Source organism: Taudactylus pleione, unplaced genomic scaffold, assembly GCF_031769625.1.
Source record: "Taudactylus pleione unplaced genomic scaffold, aTauple2 ptg000660l, whole genome shotgun sequence".
NCBI lineage: Eukaryota > Metazoa > Chordata > Amphibia > Anura > Myobatrachidae > Taudactylus > Taudactylus pleione.
The window spans coordinates 1,930,379-1,957,278 of NW_028285062.1; the positions used below are offsets into that span (position 1 = coordinate 1,930,379).

The window sequence follows — 26,900 nt, forward strand, 5'->3', positions numbered from 1 at the left end:
ATGAATGATATTGCAATATATACTCTGTATGAATGATATTGCAATATGTACTCTGTATGAATGATACTGCAATGTGTACTCTGTATGAATGATATTGCAATATATACTCTGTATGAATGATACTGCAATATATACTCTGTATGAATGATATTGCAATATGTACTCTGTATGAATGATACTGCAATGTATACTCTGTATGAATGATACTGCAATGTATACTCTATTAATGATACTGCGATATGTACTCTGTATGAATGATACTGCAATATATACTCTGTATGAATGATACTGGGATATGTACTCTGTATGAATGATACTGCAATGTGTACTCTGTATGAATGATATTGCAATATGTACTCTGTATAAATGATACTGCAATGTGTACTCTGTATTAATGATATTGCAATGTATACTCTGTATGAATGATACTGCAATATATACACTGTATGAATGATACTGCAATATGTACTCTGTATGAATGATACTGCAATGTGTACTCTGTATTAATGATACTGCAATGTATACTCTGTATGAATGATACTGCTATATATACACTGTATGAATGATACTGCAATATGTACTCTGTATGAATGATACTGCAATGTGTACTCTGTATAAATGATACTGCAATGTACTCTATTAATGAAACTGTACTGCAATATATACACTGTATGAATGATACTGCAATATATACACTGTATGAATGATACTGCAATATGTACTCTGTATGAATGATACTGCAATATATACTCTGTATGAATTATACTGCAATATATACTCTGTATGAATGATATTGCAATATATACTCTGTATGAATGATACTGCAATGTGTATTCTGTATGAATGATACTGCAATGTGTACTCTGTATGAATGATATTGCAATATGTACTCTGTATAAATGATACTGCAATGTATACTCTGTATGAATGATACTGCAATATATACTCTGTATGATTGATACTGCAATGTGTACTCTGTATAAATGATACTGCAATGTGTATTCTGTATAAATGATACTGCAATGTGTATTCTGTATAAATGATACTGCAATATATACTCTGTATGAATGATACTGCAATATATACTCTGTATGAATGATACTGCAATATATACTCTGTATGAATGATACTGCAATATATACTCTGTATAAATGATACTGCAATGTGTACCCTGTATTAAAGATGCTGCAATCTGTACCCTGTATTAAAGACGCTGCCATCTGTACCCTGTATTAAAGACATTGCAATCTATACCCTGTATTAGAGAAGTTGCAATCTGTACCCTGAATTAAAGCCGCTGCAATCTGTACCCTGTATTAAAGACACTGCAATCTGTATTAGTTTTTTTAAAAATTGTGCAAATTCTGTTGACGTACAGGAAATTACAGCAAGGGGAACTTACAAACCAGCTATAATCACCACAAATCTAACATTACCCTCAGTCACAGTCAACCTGTACCCGGCATTAAAGTTACTGCAATTTCTACTCTGTATTAAAGACGCTACAATCTCTACTCTGTATTAAAGACGCTGCAATCTGTACCCTGTATTAAAGACGCTGCAATCTGTACTCTGAATCAAAGACACTACAATCTGTACCCTGTATTAAAGACGCTGCAATCTGTACTCTGTATTAAAGACGCTGCAATCTGTACCCTGCATTAAAGACGCTGCAATCTGTACTCTGTATTGAAGACACTACAATCTGTACCCTGTATTAAAGACGCTGCAATCTGTACCCTGTATTAAAGACATTGCAATCTATACCCTGTATTAGAGAAGTTGCAATCTATACCTTGTATTAAAGATGCTGCAATCTGTACCCTGTATTAAATATACTGTAATATATACTCTGTATTAAAGATGCTGCAATCTGTACCCTGTATTAAAGATGTTGCAATCTGTATGAATGATACTGCAATATTTACTCTGTATGAATGATACTGCAATGTATACTCTGCATGAATGATATTGCAATGTATAATCTATTAATGATACTGCAATATGTAGTCTGTATGAATGATATTGCAATATGTACTCTGTATGAATGATACTGCAATGTGTACTCTGTATGAATGATATTGCAATATATACTCTGTATGAATGATACTGCAATATATACTCTGTATGAATGATATTGCAATATGTACTCTGTATGAATGATACTGCAATATATACTCTGTATGAATGATACTGCAATGTATACTCTGTATGAATGATACTGCAATGTATACTCTATTAATGATACTGCGATATGTACTCTGTATGAATGATACTGCAATATATACTCTGTATGAATGATACTGCGATATGTACTCTGTATGAATGATACTGCAATGTGTACTCTGTATGAATGATATTGCAATATGTACTCTGTATAAATGATACTGCAATGTGTACTCTATTAATGATACTGCAATATGTACTCTGTATGAATGATACTGCAATATATACTCTGTATGAATGATACTGCGATATGTACTCTGTATGAATGATACTGCAATGTGTACTCTGTATGAATGATACTGCAATATATACTCTGTATAAATGATACTGCAATGTGTACTCTGTATTAATGATATTGCAATGTATACTCTGTATGAATGATACTGCAATATATACACTGTATGAATGATACTGCAATATATACTCTGTATGAATGATACTGCAATGTGTACTCTGTATTAATGATACTGCAATGTATACTCTGTATGAATGATACTGCAATATATACACTGTATGAATGATACTGCAATATGTACTCTGTATGAATGATACTGCAATGTGTACTCTGTATAAATGATACTGCAATGTACTCTATTAATGAAACTGTACTGCAATATATACACTGTATGAATGATACTGCAATATATACACTGTATGAATGATACTGCAATATATACTCTGTATGAATGATATTGCAATATATACTCTGTATGAATGATACTGCAATGTGTATTCTGTATGAATGATACTGCAATGTGTACTCTGTATGAATGATATTGCAATATGTACTCTGTATAAATTATACTGCAATGTGTACTCTGTATTAATGATATTGCAATGTATACTCTGTATGAATGATACTGCAATATATACACTGTATGAATGATACTGCAATATATACTCTGTATGAATGATACTGCAATATGTACTCTGTATGATTGATACTGCAATGTGTACTCTGTATAAATGATACTGCAATGTGTATTCTGTATAAATGATACTGCAATATATACTCTGTGTGAATTATACTGCAATATATACTCTGTATGAATGATATTGCAATATATACTCTGTATAAATGATACTGCAATGTGTACTCTGTATTAATGATACTGCAATGTATACTCTGTATGAATGATACTGCAGTATATACTCTGTATGAATGATACTGCAATATGTACTCTGTATGAATGATACTGCAATGTGTACTCTGTATAAATGATACTGCAATGTACTCTATTAATGATACTGTACTGCAATATATACACTGTATGAATGATACTGCAATATATACACTGTATGAATGATACTGCAATATGTACTCTGTATGAATGATACTGCAATATATACTCTGTATGAATTATACTGCAATATATACTCTGTATGAATGATATTGCAATATATACTCTGTATGAATGATACTGCAATGTGTATTCTGTATGAATGATACTGCAATGTGTACTCTGTATGAATGATACTGCAATATGTACTCTGTATGAATTATACTGCAATGTGTACTCTGTATTAATGATATTGCAATGTATACTCTGTATGAATGATACTGCAATATATACACTGTATGAATGATACTGCAATATATACTCTGTATGAATGATACTGCAATATATACACTGTATGATTGATACTGCAATGTATACTCTATTAATGATACTGCGATATGTACTCTGTATGAATGATACTGCAATGTGTACTCTGTATGAATGATATTGCAATATGTACTCTGTATAAATGATACTGCAATGTGTACTCTGTATTAATGATATTGCAATGTATACTCTGTATGAATGATACTGCAATATATACACTGTATGAATGATACTGCAATATATACTCTGTATGAATGATACTGCAATATGTACTCTGTATGATTGATACTGCAATGTGTACTCTGTATAAATGATACTGCAATGTGTACTCTGTATGAATGATACTGCAATATGTACTCTGTATTAATGATATTGCAATGTATACTCTGTATGAATGATACTGCAATATATACACTGTATGAATGATACTGCAATATATACTCTGTATGAATGATACTGCAATGTGTACTCTGTATGAATGAAACTGCAATGTGTACTCTGTATGAATGATACTGCAATATGTACTCTGTATAAATGATACTGCAATGTGTACTCTGTATTAATGATATTGCAATGTATACTCTGTATGAATGATACTGCAATATATACACTGTATGAATGATACTGCACTATATACTCTGTATGAATGATACTGCAATATATACACTGTATGAATGATACTGCAATGTATACTCTATTAATGATACTGCGATATGTACTCTGTATGAATGATACTGCAATGTGTACTCTGTATGAATGATACTGCAATGTGTACTCTGTATGAATGATATTGCAATGTGTACTCTGTATAAATGATACTGCAATGTGTACTCTGTATTAATGATATTGCAATGTATACTCTGTATGAATGATACTGCAATATATACACTGTATGAATGATACTGCAATATGTACTCTGTATGATTGATACTGCAATGTGTACTCTGTATGAATGATACTGCAATATGTACTCTGTATTAATGATATTGCAATGTATACTCTGTATGAATGATACTGCAATATATACACTGTATGAATGATACTGCAATATATATTCTGTATGAATGATACTGCAATATATACACTGTATGAATGATACTGCAATGTATACTCTATTAATGATACTGCGATATGTACTCTGTATGAATGATACTGCGATATGTACTCTGTATGAATGATACTGCAATGTGTACTCTGTATTAATGATACTGCAATGTGTACTCTGTATAAATGATACTGCAATGTGTATTCTGTATAAATGATACTGCAATATATACTCTGTATGAATTATACTGCAATATATACTCTGTATGAATGATATTGCAATATATACTCTGTATGAATGATTCTGCAATGTGTACTCTGTATGAATGATATTGCAATATATACTCTGTATGAATGATACTGCAATATATACACTGTATGAATGATACTGCAATATGTACTCTGTATGATTGATACTGCAATGTGTACTCTGTATAAATGATACTGCAATGTGTACTCTGTATGAATGATACTGCAATGTATACTCTGTATGAATGATACTGCAATGTATACTCTATTAATGATACTGCGATATGTACTCTGTATGAATGATACTGCAATGTGTATTCTGTATGAATGATACTGCGATGTGTAATCTGTATGAATGATACTGCAATGTGTACTCTATGAATGGTACTGCAATGTGTACTCTGTATTAATGGTACTGCAATGTGTATTGTGTATTAATGATACTGCAATACATACAGATAATTTACTCTAAATCACCATAAGCTATGGCACACAGCGACACTTCCATAACACGTGCGTATGATTAGCCACCACCCGAAACCCCCAATACATTTCCAGTATATTTCTATGGCCGCTCGCCTCAATCACTCCTACGCCTCTGTGCGCACACACTGTGGGATATATGCGCACTGCGACCTTTGTAGTGACTTAGACAATCGCACTGTTGAAATAAATCAAACATTTGCGGGAATATCGGCATTTGCGTGTGACTCAGAACAGGCCCAATGTGTTTGTGCGTTATCTGGACGGGGTAGTTCAGGGTGCACTATATATTCACTATTATATTAAATAAGTCACATCAGACACAATTCATTATCAATTATACAGTTATAAATACATTGATTTTTTTGTTAGTAACTGTGGCTTAGTGTAATAAAATAATGTTCCTAACTAATGGTACATGATTAATTTTCCATCTGTCAGCAACAGGAGAAAAATATATCCTATAACATTATCAAGGAACATTATTTTATTACACTTAGCCACTGTTATTAACATAAAAATCATGGTATTTATAATAGTACAACTGATAATTGTGTCTGATATGGATAAGACAAGTGATTGCACCATGATTTACTAAGATGTATCTTAGCAAAGAGTGGTTACTTTGGGTAATCAATTATTGTATGTTTGTTTTAATTAATTAAAAAAAGTGTTGTAGTTATTTGGTTTGATGTTACATAATATTGTGTTTGATCAATTATAAGAATTCCAAAATTTTGACTCCATGATATAAGAAAGTAGAACGTAAGAGAGATCAGGTTGGTAGATAATTTCTATAGGACAATAAATGTTAATTTCTCCCAATTTACTTTGGTAATTAAAGTAGATATAACAACCATTATGTAATCACAATGTGTTTGATGAGTATGTCTTAACTGTACCTGTTGCAATGAACATTCCTGTATTCTTCCCATGTATACACTAGCAGGAGCCATCACACTGTCACGTATATAAGGCTCTAATATAAGCACATCAGTCACTTACACACAGGGAGGTGGCCATTTTGTTGGTTGAACTGATATTAATTAGAATATAGCCTTTTCAATTATGTCATTGGATCTTAGTGACTTGATAGGCTACATGCTCAGTGATGTCACTGGATCTTAGTGATCTGATAGGCTGCATTCTTGGTGATGTCACTGGTTACTAGTGAGTGGCTAATGTACATACTTACCCCAGATCCTTCGTTCGGGATTCCGACGATTGGGATGCCAACGCCAGCATCCTGATCCCCTTCGGCATAGTGACGTCGGAATTTTGCCGGGCGGTGGGATTCTGGCATTGGTATATCGACGGCCGGCATACCGTCCGCCAGCATATTCACTACATCCTGGGCATTACCACTGGAGGCATTACCACTGGGGGCACTACTAATGGGGGCATTTCTATTGGGGGCACTACTAATGGGGTACAACTACTGGGAGCACTTCTAATGGGGCATTACAACTGGGGGCACTACTAATGGGGGCATTACTGTGCTGGGGGCACTACTACTTGGGGCACTACTAATATAGATTATAAGCGGTGTGACTTTCACCATGTCTCTAGGACCACTTTAAGCATTGCTCCAACTGAATGGATAGTCTGCACTCTCAGTGATGTCACTTGTTATTAGTGAATGGATAGGCTGTATTCTCAGTGAGGTTCCTAGTGACTGGAGAGGCTGCATTCTCAGTGAGGTTACTGGTTCCTAGTTACTGGATAGGCTGCATTCTCAGTGAGGTCACTGGCTCCTAGTTACTGGATAGGCTGTATTCTCAGTGATGTCACTGGCTCCTAGTGATTGGATAGGTTGCATTCTCAGTGAAGTCACTGGCTCCTAGTTACTGGATAGGCTGCATTCTCAGTGAGGTTACTGGTTCCCAGTGACTGGAGAGGCTGCACTCTCAGTGATGTCACTGGCTCCTTGTGACTGGACAAGCTGCATTCTCAGTGATGTAACTGGTTCCTAGTGACTGGATAGGCTGTATTCTCAGTGATGTCACTGGTTCCTAGTGACTGGACAGGCTGCACTCTCAGTGATGTCACTGGCTCCTTGTGACTGGACAAGCTGCATTCTCAGTGATGTAACTGGTTCCTAGTGACTGGATAGGCTGTATTCTCAGTGATGTCACTGGCTCCTAATTACTGGATTGGCTGTATTCTCAGTGATGTCACTGGCTCCTAGTGACTGGATAGGCTGTATTCTCAGTGATGTCACTGGCTCCTAGTGACTGGATAGGCTGCATTCTCAGTGATGTCTCTGATTCGTAGTGAATGGATAGGCTGCATTCTCAGTGATGTCTCTGGCTCCTAGTGACTGGATAGGCTGTATTCTCAGTGATGTCACTGGCTCCTAGTGACTGGATAGGCTGCATTCTCAGCGATCACTGCTTCTAGTGATTGGATAGGCTGCATTCTCAGTGATGTCACTGGCTCCTAGTGACTGGATAGGCTGTATTCTCAGTGATGTCACTGGCTCCTAGTGACTGGATAGGCTGCACTCTCAGTGATCACTGCTTCCTAGTGATTGGATAGGCTGCATTCTCAGTGATGTCTCTGGTTCCTAGTGACTGGATAGGCTGCACTCTCAATGATGTCACTGGTTCCTAGTGACTGGATAGGCTGCATTCTCAGTGATGTCTCTGGCTCCTAGTGACTGGATAGGCTGCATTCTCAGTGATTTCTCTGGTTCCTAGTGAGTGGATAGGCTGTATTCTCAGTGAGGTTCCTAGTGACTGGAGAGGCTGCATTCTCAGTGAGGTTACTGGTTCCTAGTTACTGGATAGGCTGCATTCTCAGTGAGGTCACTGGCTCCTAGTTACTGGATAGGCTGCACTCTCAGTGATCACTGCTTCTAGTGATTGGATAGGCTGCTTTCTCAGTGATGTCTCTGGTTCCTAGTGACTGGATAGGCTGCACTCTCAATGATGTCACTGGTTCCTAGTGACTGGACAGGCTGCACTCTCAGTGATGTCACTGGCTCCTTGTTACTGGACAAGCTGCATTCTCAGTGATGTAACTGGTTCCTAGTGACTGGATAGGCTGTATTCTCAGTGATGTCACTGGCTCCTAATTACTGGATTGGCTGTATTCTCAGTGATGTCACTGGCTCCTAGTGACTGGATAGGCTGTATTCTCAGTGATGTCACTGGCTCCTAGTGACTGGATAGGCTGCATTCTCAGTGATGTCTCTGATTCGTAGTGAATGGATAGGCTGCATTCTCAGTGATGTCTCTGGCTCCTAGTGACTGGATAGGCTGCACTCTCAGTGATCACTGCTTCTAGTGATTGGATAGGCTGCATTCTCAGTGATGTCTCTGGTTCCTAGTGACTGGATAGGCTGTATTCTCAGTGATGTCACTGGCTCCTAGTGATTGGATAGGCTGCACTCTCAGCGATCACTGCTTCTAGTGATTGGATAGGCTGCATTCTCAGTGATGTCTCTGGTTCCTAGTGACTGGATAGGCTGCACTCTCAGTGATATCACTGGTTCCTAGTGACTGGATAGGCTGCATTCTCAGTGATGTCTCTGGCTCCTAGTGACTGGATAGGCTACACTCTCAGTGATATCACTGCTTCCTAGTGACTGGATAGGCTGCATTCTGAGTGATGTCTCTGGTTCCTAGTGACTGGATAGGCTGCACTCTCAGTGATGTCACTGGTTCCTAGTGACTGGATAGGCTGCATTTTCAGTGATGTCTCTGGCTCCTAGTGACTGGATAGGCTGTATTCTCAGTGATGTCACTGGCTCCTAGTGACTGGATAGGCTGCACTCTCAGTGATCACTGCTAGTGATTGGATAGGATGCATTCTCAGTGATGTCTCTGGCTCCTAGTGACTGGATAGGCTGTATTCTCAGTGATGTCACTGGCTCCTAGTGACTGGATAGGCTGCACTCTCAGCGATCACTGCTTCTAGTGATTGGATAGGCTGCATTCTCAGTGATGTCTCTGGTTCCTAGTGACTGGATAGGCTGCACTCTCAGTGATATCACTGGTTCCTAGTGACTGGATAGGCTGCATTCTCAGTGATGTCTCTGGCTCCTAGTGACTGGATAGGCTACACTCTCAGTGATATCACTGCTTCCTAGTGACTGGATAGGCTGCATTCTGAGTGATGTCTCTGGTTCCTAGTGACTGGATAGGCTGCACTCTCAGTGATGTCACTGGTTCCTAGTGACTGGATAGGCTGCATTCTCAGTGATGTCTCTGGCTCCTAGTGACTGGATAGGCTGTATTCTCAGTGATGTCACTGGCTCCTAGTGACTGGATAGGCTGCACTCTCAGTGATCACTGCTTCCTAGTGATTGGATAGGCTGCATTCTCAGTGATGTCTCTGGTTCCTAGTGACTGGATAGGCTGCACTCTCAGTGATGTCACTGGTTCCTAGTGACTGGATAGGCTGCATTCTCAGTGATGTCTCTGGCTCCTAGTGACTGGATAGGCTGCATTCTCAGTGATTTCTCTGGTTCCTAGTGAGTGGATAGGCTGCACTCTCAGTGATCACTGCTTCCTAGTGATTGGATAGACTGCATTCTCAGTGATGTCACTGGTTCCTTGTGATTGGATAGGCTGCATTCTCAGTGATGTCTCTGGTTCCTAGTGAGTGGATAGGCTGCACTCTCAGTGATCACTGCTTCCTAGTGATTGGATAGACTGCATTCTCAGTGATGTCACTGGCTCCTAGTGACTGGATAGGCTGCATTCTCAGTGATGTCTCTGATTCGTAGTGAATGGATAGGCTGCATTCTCAGTGATGTCTCTGGCTCCTTGTGACTGGATAGGCTGTATTCTCAGTGATGTCACTGGCTCCTAGTGACTGGATAGGCTGCACTCTCAGCGATCACTGCTTCTAGTGATTGGATAGGCTGCATTCTCAGTGATGTCTCTGGTTCCTAGTGACTGGATAGGCTGCACTCTCAGTGATATCACTGGTTCCTAGTGACTGGATAGGCTGCATTCTCAGTGATGTCTCTGGCTCCTAGTGACTGGATAGGCTACACTCTCAGTGATATCACCGCTTCCTAGTGACTGGATAGGCTGCATTCTGAGTGATGTCTCTGGTTCCTAGTGACTGGATAGGCTGCACTCTCAGTGATGTCACTGGTTCCTAGTGACTGGATAGGCTGCATTCTCAGTGATGTCTCTGGCTCCTAGTGACTGGATAGGCTGCACTCTCAGTGATCACTGCTTCCTAGTGATTGGATAGGCTGCATTCTCAGTGATGTCACTGGCTCCTAGTGACTGGATAGGCTGCATTCTCAGTGATGTCTCTGATTCGTAGTGAATGGATAGGCTGCATTCTCAGTGATGTCTCTGGCTCCTTGTGACTGGATAGGCTGTATTCTCAGTGATGTCACTGGCTCCTAGTGACTGGATAGGCTGCACTCTCAGCGATCACTGCTTCTAGTGATTGGATAGGCTGCATTCTCAGTGATGTCTCTGGTTCCTAGTGACTGGATAGGCTGCACTCTCAGTGATATCACTGGTTCCTAGTGACTGGATAGGCTGCATTCTCAGTGATGTCTCTGGCTCCTAGTGACTGGATAGGCTACACTCTCAGTGATATCACCGCTTCCTAGTGACTGGATAGGCTGCATTCTCAGTGATGTCTCTGGTTCCTAGTGACTGGATAGGCTGCACTCTCAGTGATGTCACTGGTTCCTAGTGACTGGATAGGCTGCATTCTCAGTGATGTCTCTGGCTCCTAGTGACTGGATAGGCTGCACTCTCAGTGATCACTGCTTCCTAGTGATTGGATAGGCTGCATTCTCAGTGATGTCTCTGGTTCCTAGTGACTGGATAGGCTGCACTCTCAGTGATGTCACTGGTTCCTAGTGACTGGATAGGCTGCATTCTCAGTGATGTCTCTGGCTCCTAGTGACTGGATAGGCTGCATTCTCAGTGATGTCTCTGGTTCCTAGTGAGTGGATAGGCTGCACTCTCAGTGATCACTGCTTCCTAGTGTTTGGATAGACTGCATTCTCAGTGATGTCACTGGTTCCTTGTGACTGGATAAGCTGCAATCTCAGTGATGTCACTGGTTCCTAGTGACTGGATAGGCTGCATTTTCAGTGATGTCTCTGGTTCCTAGTGAAAGGATAGGCTTCATTCTTATCAATATTGACCGACAACATGGCTGCCTCTGACTGAGCATAGGCGATTGGTGTACTTAAAAGCTATTTCACCTGAAAACTGAAGAGGCCCATGCTACCCCAGATTACTCTCCCTAACCTCCTCTCGACCTTTCCCAATGAACTGACCCCTTTACTTATCAGGATGGCCACTGCCTTCATTCACCAGTCTATGTTCAGTTTATTATTCATTAACACTGTGTTTCCTCTCTCCGATCACAACCATATCACCCGCAGGCTCTCCTCCATTACTTCAGGCTCAGTGTCTCTGAAGTCTTCCAAGTCTCCTCTAACCCGCAGAAACATTAACACTAATCATTTTCAACAACTCTGCAACAACTACTCTCACCAATTACTACATTCACGTCTCCTGAGATTGCTGTATCACACATTAACCAAATTCTAGAAATAGTTCTCAGTAAATTGGGCTCCAGCTACCCATCACACTCCACATAGACTTAGATGTCAACCGTGGCATTCTAAATTAACAAGACACCTACTAAAACTGTCACGTAAAGCAGAACGTCAGTGGCGTAATTCTCATACTCCAAGTGACTTCCTCACATATAATACAATATACCACTCTTAGTGTAATGCTCTGGGCACTGCCAAAGAAACATATTTTCAGTCTCTCATCTCTGCCTAAGCCTCTAACCACAAGCAACTTTTTAATACATTTAATTGACGTCTTACCCCTCCCGCACCCAACCCACCTACTACTATCAGTGCATCGGATCTTACTTCCTATTTCAAGGACACGATTGATAAGATCTGAAATGTTCTTCAAATGTAAACAGGAGGAACATATTGCGCTGACCTTAGATTAAGAACATATGAGATATTGGCGCTGCTGTATGTAGGGGTGTCCAGACGCCCTATAATAGTTGAAATGTGGTGGGATACAGCACAGCTTTATAGAAAGGAAGTGGGGGGTGGGGATTTGAGGGGAGGGGAGAAGGAGTTTTAGGACAGAGGGACTAGTGGTGGGTATACATGTGCGGTGTGTGACTCATTACTAGACAACTAAGGTTGATTTTTACTGTTTATTAAAATGTCACATATAGAGGAGTCACAATGCTCTTTTTTAGGTATGTCTGTGGAAAAGGTATACTTCCACTATGATGGGGGGGGACCCACGTATGGGTAGGGTTCCAGGTTATTCTTTAGGAACAACTTTATTGTAATCTACCTAATCCCGGAGTTTATGCTCCACATTTTTCCAATATGATAATGTTAACAGCAAAATATACACTGCGCTGCGATGTATCAGTGAATGGAAAACTGTCTATACACAGCTGGTTCAACTAATAAATAATTTTACTAATTAAATAGACACAAAGTAATTGACATAAACAATCAAACAAGGTTAATTGACAATAATACATAATAATAACATGTAAAATATAAAAATACATTGTAGTAAATTGGGAAAAAGCTGCTAAATGGAAATCAGTTTGAATCTATGACGATATTGCGGTTTGTAATTAGTAGGAGGGATTAGGCTTGGTTCCTAGTATGTAATGTCCAGTATGCTTACAAATAAGTACACTTCATGAATCCGTGTACCACAAAAGACAAATGTAGCCTTCTTTAAATCGATACCTGTAGGTAGACAGATCTGTGCTGGTGTCCCAGCTCAGATGCTTTGTTCTGTTTATCCGCACTTGGGAGAGACAGTAGCTGGACCTGCGAGTCAGCCTCCGGCTACTCCTGTGGATGTCGAAATCCCCAGCCCCAATGCTGGAATCAGCGGCCGGCGTGACGATCCCACTCTTTGTGTTGCAGATGCAGTTAAAGTTACAGGGAGTCTTGGCGCTATGGGAAGCTAGAAAGTGGGCTCCGTATGTGTGGATGTAGGGGTCAACTAGCTTCCAAGTTTCTCCGGGCAAGCAGGTAAACGTGTATCGGGCTACAGCAGGAGGATTTTAGATGGTGTGGTGACGTCTGTAGTCTAGCGTAATCTACCTAATCCCGGAGTTTATGCTCCCCATTTTTCCAATACGATAATGTTAGTCTCTTTCTGATTATGGGGGTATGTACTCCACTTTAAAAGCTGCCAAAAGTAATAATCGCTGGTAAGGGTGATTGTAAATGTACAAGATACGGCAAAGTGTCACACTCCATCAGCGTCCCGCCAGTGTTGACCAGTTACCAGTACTTCTGAAGTTGCACTGTTCCTCCCTCTATTAGCCACTGTTAGGGGATACGGGTATCGCTGGTGTGGCCGAAGATCGTGTTCTTCTTCAGCCTTCCCTGAACCCTCTGGTACCTTCTCTTCATTTGTTTCCACAAATATAGATGAAGTATCTATTCTCCTCATCCCCTTACTCTACTACCTCTCCTCTCGGATCCTATACCCTCACAAATCGGTAGCGCACTGTCTCGTGTGTTCATGACAACCTTAAATAAAATCTGTAATCTCTCTCTTTCTCTACTGGGATCTTTCCATCACTGTACAAGCATGCAAAGATTACTCCTATTCTGAAATAAAAAATTCTGACCCTAAAACTCTCTCAAATTACTGTCCCATCACCCAGCTCCCCTGCCCCTCCACGCTATTTGAGAGACTAACCCTACACTCGCCTCTCACACTTTCTTAACTCACACAATTTATTGGACCTACGTCAGTCAGGCTTGCATTCCCAGCACCCCACAGAGACAGCACTGACTAAGGTAGTGAATGATCTGGTCACTGCCAAGGCTAAAGGCCATTACTCACTTCTAATTCTTTTAGATCTCTCTGCTGCATGTGACACTGTTGACCATTCTCTTCTCATAAGAAGTCTACGATCACTAGGTCCTCAGGACACAGCCCCATCCTGGTTCACATTTACCTATTTAATCGCTCTTTCACTGTTCATTTCTTAAAGTGAGAGTTTTTAGAAGTGGAGATGTTTCCCATAGCAACCAATCAGATTCTACTTAACATGTAACTAGCACATTCTAGGAGATAATAGCTAGACTCTGATTGGTTGCAATGGACAAGATCTCCACTTCTAAAAGCTCTAACTTTAGTAAATATACCCCAATTAGCCGTGAAAAGTCCCATCCTTTCCGCCTGCCGGACTTTCCACCAACATCACGTGTTTTTGGAGAGAACACTTTCCATGCGTGCGGCCGCTTTTCGCCCTATTCAATTCCAAAGGACACGAAAACACGTCCCGGTGAAACTCAAACAGGCGAAAAGTACTGTCAGATTTGGGCAAATCAGCCTGACACCCCCCAAAAGATGCACTGACATTGGGGATCACTATAGATACCCCCAAATAGCCCTGCTGAAGGTATTTGGGGTGCCTAAATGCTCTCAATAGCTGCTAATTAGCATCTTTTCACAAGTGGTGAAGAATAGAATTTAGCATTTTTTTTCCCTAAAATAAGTAGTCCCAGCAAATTTGGGGTAGAAGCATGGTTAAAAATCACTGAAGTTTGGTTTTAAAAAACGCAGCTTCAGCAAGCACCTGCAATGAAAAAAACACCTGGGGCATTCTTGGGGGACCCCCTGGAGTGTATTTCACTAGTTTTTAAGTTTGTCCTCCAACTTTGGACTTTTTTGCCCCCAAAACGAAAGTACTTTTTTGGGGTGATCTAAAGTTTTTTTTAAACTCTTTACTTATGCAGTTTACCTTTGTGGGCTGTCCCAAGGCTGCAGGGGTGTTCCCCCAACTTTGCACCCCAACCCCCCAATTCTGCACTTTTCTTACCTGCATTCAGAGGTGAATATTTTCCGCTGGTTATGAGGCGCAGACTTTCGTACTAGCAAAAAGTCTTTGGAATTGAATACGGGGATAAGTTTTCGCCTGGCCAAATGACATCACCGGCAAAAAAAATTTCACCGGAAACGGCTTGTCGCGGCTAATTGAATATAGCCCTATCTCCTGCATTGATTATTGCAATAGCCTCCTTGTTTTCCAGCAAAATAAACTCTCACCACTAAAATCTGCTTTAAATGCAGCTGCGAGGCTGATCTTCCTCACTAAACATTCATCGTCTGCCGCTCTGTCAGTCCCTTTATTGGTTACCTGTATTCTACTGAATACAATATAAAATACTTTTACTTACATATAATACTATTAACCAAACTACAGCACCATACTTTGCTTATATCAAAATATCTCCCAAACCGACTTCTACAGTCTACACAAGATCTGCATCTTTCATCCACACGTATCACCTGCTCCCATTCACGGTTACAGGACTTGTTTCAGGCTGCACCCACTCTGGGGAACGCCCTCCCACGCACAATAAGACTTTCCTCTAGTCCCCAACTCTAGTCCTCACCTCGTTAGACAAGCTTACCAGATTCCAGAACCACCACAATATACTCCATAAGCTATCCTACCCAATTACATCCCTTCTATACAGTCTACACATGTTACATATGTTCGCTTTCTACACTCACACGTCCCTTTGACCCCAGGCCAACATTCCTATGTGACTGGGGCATACAGCCCACCAAGAGCCTCGGCAATCTGGCCAGGGCCAGCAAAAGAAATCTTGGGGACCGGTACACTGAAAGCTCTGGGGCCCCCCCACTCAACAATTGACCCCTGCACCCACACATCCCTCCGCTGCATGTGCCAATGGCCCATTAAACCTTCAATGCTATAACAAATGAGCAGTATAACAAGACGCCAACCAAACTTTCGGTGAATGGAACCCTTGCTGAAAACAAACAGAGCACAGTGGGTGACGTCATCTGAAGGGTGCACAGCACTGCAAACATACTGTATGTATATTACATGTGCTGAATAAACAAGCCCTAATGGGTGGTCATGGTAACACAAACAACAAAAAGTGCAAATGAATACAAATGACATACAGAGTAACAGTAATACAACATTACAAAGTGATGCATCAGTGCAAACTTTTATATAAAAATATATATATGAATATATATATGAATATATATATATATATATATATATATATATATGAATATATATATATATATAAACAAAATTTAATATGAGATTAATATGAATACAATTAATCTGAAAAGACCTTTGGAGTCTATCCTTCACAAAAACCACTAAAGTGTATGATAGCAATAAAAAAAAATTAAGTGACTTAGAGACAATAACAAATGTCAGATAGATAGTAATGCACATGAGAGATCAACACGGATGAGGTAAGTAATTACATGTAAGACCCAATGCTGAATAAAAGAATATAAGCAGCGACAATAAAAAATTTACAATATTGTTTAGGGCAATTAAATGGCTGAGCTGATGAAACACTAAAACAGCCAGAGGTATATTATTTATATATATATATATATATATATATTATATATATGCAGCAGCAGCAGCAAAAAGTGCACTGTTACTTATTGTTGCCAGTCAGTGTCACTCTGAGTCTGCCTCATACAGGAGGTGGGACTAAGGATGGAGTCTGTAGAGGGATCGGTGCTATGTTGTTGACATTGTACCCAGTGGCGAGCAGTGGTTCCATTCCGCTCACGCACGCCAGGCTTCCTGTTCCTTACTTCTCTCGGTGGCCGCAGCGGCAGGGACAGATCAGGGAAGGGCCGGCCCAGCACCATGTGTCATTCAGACGTCGCATCAACGTCATGGCCGGCCAGACCTGGTGATGGGGGTCGCTGGAGGGGGGTAACTGGAGGGAATAATTGATACATTTCTTTTGTTTATTTGTGCATGGCCCGACCGGCAGCCTTTAATGAGTTAATTTAATCACAAAAAGGTGCAGAGGCCCCTCTGAACCTTGGGGCCCCGCTGAGCCTTGGGGCCCGGGACAGGTGTACCCTTTGTACCCCCCTGTCACCGGGCCTGAATCTGGCTGGACTAATATGCAGTAGGTAGCACCTATCCTTGTGTATCAATGACTATTTCCTTATAGATTGTAGACCTGAGAGCAGGACCCTCATACCTCTACCTCAGAGTGAGATGGAATATTACCTGCATTACAGTATGTGCTACTGGCGATTCAACAGATCTCATGACATGGGAGATACTATGGCACCAAGCCTTGCAGAGAGATAAAGTGTAGTTGCCTATAGCAACCAAATAGCTCCTGTCATTTCAAAGATTGTGCTGGATAAATGACAGAGAAGCTGCTTGGTTGCTCCACTTTATCTCTCTCCAAGCCTTGATACATCTCCCCTATATCATTAAAGTGCAGGTAAAGCCAAAAAGTTCTATCTCTACTGAAAAGTAAAGTAATAAAGAAAAAGCCATCTTACTTTTCCCTATCAGACTTACCACAGGCTGTGTTGGGGTCTCCATCATTACCATGTAGACTCAGTGGCAGTCTCCATGAATAGAATCTTTCTGCGCCCTTTGATTGGTCAGTCAGGCAGGTCAATCTCTTTACATGTTCAGAGATAAGCTGGGTACACACTTAGCGATGTGAGTGAAGTGAATGAGATAAAGGAGTGAAGTGAATGAAATAAAGTAGTGAAGTAAATGAGATAAAGGAGTGAAGAGAATGAGATAAAGGAGTGAAGAGAATGAGATAAAGGAGTGAAGAGAATGAGATAAAGGAGTGAAGTGAATGAGATAAAGGAGTGAAGAGAATGAGATAAAGGAGTGAAGAGAATGAGATAAAGGAGTGAAGTGAATGAGATAAAGGAGTGAAGTGAATGAGATAAAAGAGTGAAGTGAATGAGATAAAGGAGTGAAGTGAATGAAATAAAGTAGTGAAGTAAATGAGATAAAGGAGTGAAGTGAATGAGATAAAGCAGTGAAGTGAATGAGATAAAGTAGTGAAGTGAATGAGATAAAGGAGTGAAGTGAATGAAATAAAGGAGTGAAGTGAATGAGATAAAGGAGTGAAGTGAATAAGATAAAGGAGTGAAGTGAATGAGAAAAATAATTGAATGAGATAAAGGAGTGAAGTGAATGCAATAAAAGAGGGAAGAGAATGAGATAAAGGAGTGAAGAGAATTAGATAAAGGAGTGAAGTGAATGAAATAAAGTAGTGAAGTAAATGAGATAAAGTAGTGAAGTAAATGAGATAAAGGAGTGAAGTGAATGAGATAAAGGAGTGAAGAGAATGAGATAAAGGAGTGAAGTGAATGAGAAAAATAATTGAATGAGAAAAAGGAGTGAAGTAAATGAGATAAAGGAGTGAAGTGAATGAGATAAAGGAGTGAAGTGAATGAGAAAAATAATTGAATGAGATAAAGGAGTGAAGTGAATGCGATAAAAGAGTGAAGAGAATGAGATAAAGGAGTGAAGAGAATGAGATAAAGGAGTGAAGTGAATGAAATAAAGTAGTGAAGTAAATGAGATAAAGTAGTGAAGTGAATGCGATAAAAGAGTGAAGAGAATGAGATAAAGGAGTGAAGTGAATGAGATAAAGGAGTGAAGTGAATGAGATAAAGGAGTGAAGTGAATGAGAAAAATAATTGAATGAGATAAAGGAGTGAAGTAAATGAGATAAAGGAGTGAAGTGAATGAGAAAAATAATTGAATGAGATAAAGGAGTGAAGTGAATGCGATAAAAGAGTGAAGAGAATGAGATAAAGGAGTGAAGTGAATGAGATAAAGGAGTGAAGTGAATGAGATAAAAGAGAGAAGTGAATGAGATAAAAGAGAGAAGTGAATGAGATAAAGGAGTGAAGTGAATGAGATAAAGGAGTGAAGTGAAAGAGATAAAGGAGTGAAGTGAATGAGATAAAAGAGTGAAGTGAATGAGATAAAAGAGTGAAGTGAATGAGATAAAGGAGTGAAGTGAATGAGATAAAGGAGTGAAGTGAATGAGAAAAATAATTGAATGAGATAAAGGAGTGAAGTGAATGAGATAAAAGAGTGAAGTAAATGAGATAAAGGAGTGAAGTGAATGAGATAAAGGAGTGAAGTGAATGCGATAAAAGAGTGAAGAGAATGAGATAAAGGAGTGAAGTGAATGAGATAAAAGAGTGAAGTGAATGAGATAAAAGTGAAGAGAATGAGATAAAGGAGTGACGTGAATGAGATAAAAGAGTGACGTGAATGAGATAAAAGAGTGAAGAGAATGAGATAAAGGAGTGAAGCGAATGAGATAAAGGAGTGAAGCGAATGAGATAAAGGAGTGAAGCGAATGAGATAAAGGAGTGAAGCGAATGAGATAAAGGAGTGGAGAATGTGTATACGGACACATATTAAACTGTGATCAGCTGTACACTACTGTGATACTCAGGTAAGCAGTATCACGTCGTGAGGTTTCTTCCTTATCAAAACATATTATTCTGTACTGCCGCTTCAGCGCCGGTTCCACTATTACTCAACAGAGAAGTAAAGCAGGATTGTTGCACACAGAAAATTTTACAATATCTAATAACCTTCACCACAATAATGTTTTATACAATTTATTTAACTGGAAACATGACTGGGTACTTTCATTACACTGCCCAGTCCTGGCTCCTCCTATAAGGCGCAGCTATTAGCTCTGTGCAATCAGCTGACTGACTCTCTATAGTCTTTTCTGGCACTCTCAGTGGAACTGTCTGTTACATTATGGCACACCTCCCTCTGTGGTATTAACAACACTGTAATGTGAAGCTGCAAATAGTTGAGACTATGCTTTGTTCAGCTAAAGGGCTATAATGTCTCTGGTGTTGTTCCTCTCTAATATGGACTTGGACTGTGTGTGGACAGTAATGCAGGAAGTATCATACACTAACGCTGGCTCCAACTAATAACTGAGGGCTGACAAGGAGATGTCCTCTTTATCTGTAGCAATTGCTCTCTCCAACTGATTGGATACCTTCTTCTGCAGCCCACCGAGTGTCTGTCAAGGGAGAAGCCCTCCGGTCACTGGGAAATACCACTGGGAATCCGGTGAAACACACACACACCGCAGCTTTGCTCCCACTGGCAGTTACCTCACGACAGTGCAGCCGCCAACTGCCGTTTTTCTCTAGTTCAAATCCCTGAGCCTGCCACAGTACTCACTGGTCCCCAGGGGCATATCTATAATGGGTGCAGGGTGTGCGGGGAACATGGGCCCCGCACCGCACACCCTGCACCCATAATATTACTTACCCCTCCAGAGTCCGAAGTCGGTGCGGTTGTCCGGCGCTGTAAAACGGTCCGCCGTGGCCATTTTCTCGTCATTTGCGCATGCACAGTACAGGGAAAATGGCAGCTGTGGCCATTTTTCTGGTGATCTGTGCATTCATTATAGACTCTGGGCACACTGTAGTGCCCAGAGTCTATAACTCCGGCGCTGGCCACGCACAGCTCAGTGCGCTGCCGGCCGCCTGGCAGAGAGGAGGGGGCCTGTGTCGGAGACTGCACACGGGCCCCCTCCTCTCTAGAAATGCCCCTGCTGGTCCCCTAACGTCCACCACCACTGAGGGGGCAGTGCAAAAAGTCACTGGACCTTAATGAAACCAGTTAAATCATGCCCTATATTAGACAATGGCAGGAGTCACATTCTAACTTTATACATTTGTAGTAACACCTCAGCATGGGTATGGACACAGGGTCTTGGTGGGGTGCCACACTACTAACATTTGCACCATGTTTATGTGAGAAGCTTCACGTAACCATATCATGTAGACAGCATATAAATGTTGTGTGACAGTGTTAGTAGTGAATGTTAAAGTTGCATTACCCTATTTGTACACAATGTAATAATGTAATGAAGTATTACAGGCACAAGAGATAATAGTGTCTTAAATCTTATTAATACATGCAAAAGTTACATACAAATATCATTAAATGCAAATGACACTTAAAAATTATATACAAACATCTGGGGCCAAATGTAATAGGGGGAGAGTTTTCTCACAATCTTTAAACTCGGCCGATGTAATAGAGCAGTAATTTTCAACTCGAGGCACACTACACAATAATTTAAAATTGCCAAGGTACACTGGGGGTCATTCAGACCCGGTCGCAAGCAACGATGTGCTCACAACCGAGTCGATGGGTAGCCCTGCGCACACGCAGCGGCCGCACTGCACGTACGCAAGCCCTGGAGCGAGAGAGAAACTGTCTCACTCCGGAGCTCGCTGCAAAAGGGGCGGCTGTCGATGTCGATCGACAGCTCGCCCCTTTTTGTAGGCGGGCCGGGGGGGTGGTTTCCAAAACAGAGGCGTTCCTTAAGGAACACCTACCGTTTTGTGGGCGGCCGCACTGACATCATCAATGATGTCAGTGGGGAACTTCCTGCTCCATCAGAGCAGAAAGCTCCCTGGGGCTTTCGAGTGCCGAGACCCAACCTTAGGGTCTTTGTCGCAAGCCCCGATGGTCGCGATGGTGATCACCATTGCGACCATCACCCTGGTCGCTAGCTAAGCTGTGGGTGATAACCCACAGCTTAGCTAGCGACCAGGAGGCCGCACCAAAAAACAAGAAACGCCCGCCCTCATTCAGAGAGAGCGATCGCTTCTTGCAACCGCCTCTGAATGAGGTCCTCTATCCGGCTATGCGGTGTGCGTGACCAATGAAAAAACATAACCATTGGCTCCCACATAAAAATATACACACATATTGCCCTCCACAGGAATAAAACACACTACAGTACAAGTGCGCTGAGCCAACCACCGCGGCACACTTGACAACCGCTCGCGGCACACTAGTCTGCCACAGCACAGTGGTTGAAAAATGCTGTAATAGAGTCTGAGCACAAAGCACCAGAGAAAACTAACAGGTTTATCAGACTCAGAAAACTCTCATGAATTAAATTCTCATCCATATGTTTTCCCATTTTGAAGATAAAACTGGACCAATGTGTTACTGCTAATCTCTCACATCTTCTAAACTCTCACCCTATTACATTTGGCCCCTGTTGTTTTCCCCTTTAAAAATAAAATTGGAATGTTTTCAGACACAGGGCCCGATTCAGTACCGATCGCAAGTGCAACTACGGACCAACATCAAGCGATTGTTTGCCATTGCGCATGCATATAAGCCGCACTGTGTGTGCGCTGCGTTCGCATTGCAATTACGGGCACTGTCGAAGCTGGATAATTGGCTGAGACAGGATCAGTTAAAAATTAGATCGGAGCGACGCCATCTTGCGAATGGAGGCAAGACTCCATCTTAAAAATGAGATCTGCACGACGCCATTTTGCGAATGGCCGCCCAGCGCCATTTTAGCAAAACTCACACTTAAGTACATACGGCGATGCTATTATTAGCATCGTGCGATTGCATATCTCATCAAACCCCATATACACATTAAATACGCACTGTTGCGCTGTTAACTCCATATGCACATTAGCGACTGCATAATACCCTGCGTACGAACGCTGTTTATTAGTTTCATGCGTATGCATCTGCCCCAAGTTAAAAGTCCTCACTGCATAAATAGAGACAGTCACTAAGACATACAAAGGGATCAACCCTGCAAAACACATACCATGGTGAACTCTAACTAGCGTCCTTTCCCAAACTCCTAATACCTACACACTGCACACTTACATAAAAGGTTCCATAGCTCCAAAGTGTAATATTCAAGGTTTATTCATTTTATTACTAATGTTGTGAAATAAAGATTATTTGATATCTAAGGTTTAGTACATGATAAGCAGACCGTGTCTGGTGTTGTACTGATCCACTGTGTCTCCATAGATTTCCGGTATAATCGGTGAGAAGATCGCAACATGCATCTGCAACTTATGGACTGTAGAGAGTTAAAACACAAAAATTTACTATGTAATATTAGCAGCTTAGATTTGCATGCAGTGGGAAAAAGGAGACAGGCTGTCGGAGGCTGACCTGTGTCCATTTGAATTGACCTGTTAACTGTCCTGTAACGAAAGCATCGTGACGGAGAACCAATGGAATCATGCCAAACTTGCCTATTGTATTGCCTATCCCTGTAAGAGTATATATGTGCGCTCTCTGACCCCAATCGGGAGTCTCCTTGCTGATGCTGTTGACGGAGGTTTCTTGCTGATGCCGGTATCTGGTCCCAGAGCGCGTGCGTATGTAACAACTGTACCTTGGGTCTGTATGATTTATTTGCGCTAAATTGTCTTTAGATCACAGCATGTAACCTACTGTTTTTATGTTGAATAATAAGCTTTTGTGCGTAGGAAACACATTCAAGGTCTGAAGGCATTTATTTACTGTGCCGACTCATTACACTAAATAGCGACAATTTTAGAAGGTATAGGCAGGATCGTATAAAGGTGTAGAAGGTATAGGCAGGATCGTACAGAGGTTTTAGGAGGTATCGATAGCACACAGAGAAACCAATCGCAGAGTGAGTGACAGGCTGTCAGCGTTTGGGGATAATAAGGGGGAGTGGTCAGAAAAACACAGGGGTGCCTGTTGAATTGAACGCTGTTGCCTGGGCCTGCATAAATTAGTTACTGCGATTGCTTACGCAGCATGAGAGCTCTCGGTGTGCGAGGAGACTTGCGGCTGGCCAGAGCTGCTGTAAATGCTGCGTGACTGGCCAATGTGGGTCAATGGTACATATGTTTATGCAGAAGAGCGTCATTGGACGGATATGAGATGGCGGCAGCTGGCGACTTTGTGTCGACTGAGCTTTTGCATATTTTAGCAGCTGCGTTCTGTATGGATTCGCAGCTGCGTCGCAATTGTGATCTGTATTAAATCATGCCCATGGAACATATGCAATTGTCAATTAGGTAAAGTGAATAGATGGACACAATTTCCTATAATATAGAAGCAACACTAAGTTAGCATGGGTGGCTGGAGGGGTCAATGCACAATTAGCCAATCAAAAGTAGCTATCTTGTGCTGCTAATAGTCATCAGCAGCAGGGGGAGCAAATCAGGAAAATATAAACAAAAATGAGGGATAACCAGAAACGCCGCAGGTCAGTGCAGCTGTCTGGGTTAGTTAGGTTTACACAGTGATAGTATATACAGTATTAAGGTGCATACACACGGGACGATCTGTACCACCAACGACATGAAAGATATCTTTCAGTGAGTCCATCCTGCCACATCTCTGAACATGCAAAGTTGACGATATCGTCCAGCTTGGCCTGCATGCACGGACGATCATAGATATCGTTATCATTCATGCGGGAACGCGCATCGTTGGTCGTTCACTGCATAAAAATGAACGATATGAACAATATATCGTTGAACGATATCGTTATCGTTCATATCGCAACGATATATCTGTCCATGTGTACGCACCTTTAGTGTCAGGCGGCACTTTTATTTGCAACATTATAATTAGCTCAGTGGTGCAAGTAGTTTTAATTTCTTTGTGGTACTTTGTGGTGTGCTCACCATAATGGGCCTGGCCTTGCATCACAGCGTAGCGTGTGACCCCGCACCACTGGCCATGCTCACATGACATGCCGCCCAGTTTATCAACACTCCAGAGCTACTGGGCTGCCGCGGCCAGGCCCGCCAAGAGCCGCCGCGGGCCCGGGTAACAGGGGGCGTGACCTAATCACGGGAGGCATGGCCACGCCCCCTTCGAAGAAAAAAAAAAAGATTTTCAGTGGCGCTGGGGAGGGGGTCACTCTGAGCCCCCTCAGCCCGGGGCGAAAAGCCAGGGGGGGCACGATCAGTGTGATCACTTCCCCCCACAGGCATAGGAGACTGCTGTGTGCTGGGCTGCTGTGAGGGAGGGGGAGGCGGCGTCGGCCATGGGCCCCCGCCGCTCCCCCTCCCTCACAGCAGCCGGGCCCATCAGGAAGCCCGGGCCTGGGTAATTTGTACCCGCTCCCCCCCTCTCGGCGCCCCTGGCTGCGGCCACTCACTCGTACACTGTCTCGCCACTGAGTGTTGTGACTCTCAGCGGTGCAGCTTATGGCACTGGTGGTAAGGTGGTAGGGGGTATGGCATACTGGCTACTAAGTACCCACAGCCTAGTGCATAACTAGTGGGGGGTGCGTGATCAGCTTGATCGCTCCCCCCAACAGGCATATGAGACTGCAGTGGCTGTTTCTTAGCAGCCACAAGCAGTCTCCCAGTGCAGCCCAGCACACAGCAGCGTAATTAGTACCCGCTCCCTCCCCCTCTCGGCGCCCCTGACCGTACCAGCCAGTAACACCTTACTTGCACTATATTAGCTGTCAACATGCAATACTAGGACTATAAGCCAAGGGAACTGCATTTACGGCAAAACACCAAATAGTGTCTGCGATTGGGGGACAATGCCACAACAATGATCACGACGGTCTAGGACATGATAATTAATAAATATGCCCCTTTGTGAGCATTGATGGGGAATATAAGACGTAGTATTACAGACTTCTCCTTTCCAGCAGGTTGTGGTGTGCTGTGTGGTAGAACTGAAGTTTAGTTGCTGTGCTGCAAAGTTTTCATTGTGGACACAATCAGCAAATGCAGTATACAATAATGACAGCACAGTGTGTTTGCCTCACATTATCTACAGTAAATAAAATATTAAATACATTTTGGAGAATGGAATACTTTTGGCATAGGGTTGAAACTCACCAGGTTCTTGTACGTCCTGTGTTACCGTGTGAGCAGAAATGTCAGTTTCCTCTTTAGAAATTTATTCCAAGGTTACAAAAAAGAGATTTTCTTTACACCAAAACCTTCCAGCTCTTCCTCACATCCCCCCATCAGTCGTCTGCTCCGGCCTTACAATTTACAGTCAACAATTCCTCTCTGTAAACTTATTCACAAGTGAAGAGGATCCTACTGCTCTTGTGGCACCTGTGTCGGCTATCATCACTAAACTCATTTCCAGCGCAGAGCAACCCACACGGTAGCCTGCTGGGCTCTGACACCAGATACAAACCACAAGGCTTGCGCACTACAATATCTGTAATATCTCTGTCAGGCATGGAGCAGAGCCAGATCTAGTGCACTGCAACCTAACAAGATGCCAAGCAGATAACGGATGTGCGGCCAGGAGCAGACATTTATGTGTAATGAAGAGAAACATTGACCATCGACGCTGCATTTTTTGAGAGACCAAATGCAGATTTACTACATAATATAATTGTACAGGCATCGGTCCCAGATATTATCTTAGGGCCATATTCAGCAGCGGACGCAATGGCAATTACGGCGGAGATTGAGCGATTCTTTGACATTGTGTATGCGTATAAGCAGCACTGTGCGTGCGCGGCAATTGCACTGCGATTACGGCATACTTGCCTACCTTTCAGAATCTCTTCCCGGGAGAAGCCCGGGTAAGAGAAGCAGCAGGGGGCCGATGGGGGCGGGGCCTAACGAATCGCGCCATTAAGCCCCGCCCCCTCATGGCAAAACTGCCGCGATTGGGTGAAATTTACAT

At 41.9% G+C, this 26,900-nt stretch overlaps 1 protein-coding gene across 1 annotated transcript in view; it reads right to left on the minus strand.

Moving 5' to 3' along the window:
- Positions 1-26,107, minus strand: part of LOC148478364 (G protein-coupled receptor 65-like) — a 36,114-nt gene extending 10,007 nt beyond the window's left edge. Inside the window, exon 1 of the mRNA XM_088455560.1 lies at positions 26,090-26,107. The gene's annotated coding sequence lies outside the window, so the exon portion shown is untranslated. The remainder of the gene's footprint in view (positions 1-26,089) is intronic.
- Positions 26,108-26,900: the final 793 nt, after the last annotated feature.